The sequence below is a fragment of the Vespula pensylvanica genome, chromosome 11 (assembly GCF_014466175.1).
Source record: "Vespula pensylvanica isolate Volc-1 chromosome 11, ASM1446617v1, whole genome shotgun sequence".
Lineage (NCBI taxonomy): Eukaryota > Metazoa > Arthropoda > Insecta > Hymenoptera > Vespidae > Vespula > Vespula pensylvanica.
In genome coordinates this window covers 6,471,118-6,473,653 of record NC_057695.1, presented here as the reverse complement: position 1 = coordinate 6,473,653, position 2,536 = coordinate 6,471,118, and positions in this window count along the sequence as shown.

Sequence of the window (2,536 nt, the reverse complement as noted above, 5' to 3'; positions counted from 1 at the left end):
CTCTCTCTCTCTCTCTCTCTCTCTCTCTCTCTCTCTCTCTTTCTCTTTCTTCCTTCTCACTTTTAAGATAATCAATACAGATTGTTCAACCTGTGAAATATTACATATGTACATAGATATTCGATGTATATCCTTATATATAATTTCATATATACAGTTCAGATGGCGCTCAACGATACATCCGTTCAAACGTTAATTTGAAACCGTGTGTCGTCCCTTCGAGAAAATTCGTTTAAATACGTAAGTACGCATACGCTCGCTCACATTCATACATATCGACTTACTTGCTTACTTACATTCATACATACACGCTCGTCGCACGCACACGTATTATTGAGAATATCCGCGAAAACGCGAAAGGCCTTTCTCTTTCTCTTTCTTCGAACACTTTTTTTCAACTGGTACTAATTATTAAATAATTAATTAATCCCTTCTGAGTATCATCGAACATACTATTTATATAATATTATGTACATTGTGTTAAAACGTGTCGTTCTTCGAGTCGATAGCGTTGTCGATTTTTCGTCCAGTAAGTAACCTCAAATTTCTATTAAGGTACGTTTAAACAAATTCCTCAAACTTTCTTTCATTTCACTTTATTATTATTATTATTATTATTATTATTATTATTATTATTATTATTATTATTATTATTTCCTTTTCTTTTTCCTTCCCTTTATTCTATTCTATTTTATTTTATTTTACTTTACTTTACTTTACTTCATTTTCACTTCATTTGATTTCTTTTCTTTTTAATATATTTCAGGTATTTACGTATATATATATATATATATATATATATATATATATATAATAACGTAGATAAGGATTTTTGATAAGGAGTTACGGAAGTAAAGGAAGAAAAAAAATCAACTGGCGAACAAGATTTCTTTCATATGCTGTTCTTTTGGTCACGTGCTCGAATTAAAAACAAACAACGAAAGAAGAAAAGAGAGGTACGCATACTCTCGTTTTTAATCAAACGATAATGATACTAATCTAACCTTAATCGCACTATCGTTTCAAATTAAACGTTAACACGCTCGCAATGACTAGCAGCACTTTGAGAATCGATTTTGAAGGTCAATTAACAATGATATTTCCTTTCGATGCGAATACACGTACGTACGTACGTAAGTCTACAGGGTGATCCATTTAAATAAGACTCCGATCTCCTTCGAACTGTGAAAAATATCTTCATCGAACTGTAATGATTAACGAGAAAAAAAAAATAAATAAAAAAGAAAAAAAAAAAAAATAGTTTTTACATAATGTAAACGATATCAAAGAAGCAACATAATACGTTGCGAATATATTTTCTCGTTAATATCATTCCTTTTTCTTTTTCTATTCCTTTCTTCGGAACTTTCAAGATTTCTTCGATCTCTTTGTTTTCTTTTCAAATACAACTACGTACATCTTTTATTATATATTACAGCTGATCAAAAGATACATTCAAACGTGTGTAATAACATGATTTTGAAGTGACCTTGATCTTTGGAAAATTAAAGTTTTTATAGTCCAACTGAGAACGTAAGAGAAGACACATCGATAATCTTGAAACTGGAGAAAACAAATAGATCTTAGAATAAATAGATCCTTTGATATCTTTAAATTTATGTGAAAAGTATCTCTTGTTTCATCGCAATTCGACGAAATATTTCAATTGCATTACTTTAATGGATCACCCAGTATATATATATATATATACAGATATATATATCTATATATATATATATATAAATGTATAAATATATATATATATACACACATATATGTACGTAAACATTGTCTCTCTATCTCTCTCTTTCTTTTTGTGTATCCGCATTTGTAAGCCTAATCAATATTAACCTAAATGTACGTACACAGGACGTATTTCGTGAAATGAATAAATTCGATTCTCGCCGAAATTAGCAGCATAATCATTAACAATATAATAATCGATAATAATAATGACGATAATAATAATAATGTTAATGATGATAATAATAAGAGAATAATAATTGTAATAATAATTGCAATAATGATAATGACGATTATAAAGATAACGATAATGTTAATATTATCTAACGAGGTTCGCGTATCGATCGATATGTCTCCGATAAAATTGTCATAAACGCGTACCAATCGACGACGTCGTTTTGATCGTCCAGAAAAATATTTTTTTGTTTTTATCTCTCTTTTATATTTTTTTTTTTTTTGTATATTCTTCGTTTAGTGTTTTGATTATTTTTTTTTTGTTTTCGCACGTTGACCATCGTCATTGTTTTCGCACAGATAGTATAATTCCGAAAAAGTAAGATGTTCTACTATTGTCGATGATATGTACCCAGCCGTTGATATTCTCGAGGGACGCTATTTTCTTTTATATCGTTTCATCTTGTTTCATTTCATTTCATTTCGTTTCGTTTCGTTATATCGTGTTTCCTTTTATTTATTTTCTTTCTTTCCTTTCTTTTCTTTTTTTCTTTTTTTCTTATTTTCGTTTCTCTTACAACTTTTTTATTTTTTTCTTTCTCACTTTTTTTCTTTTCTC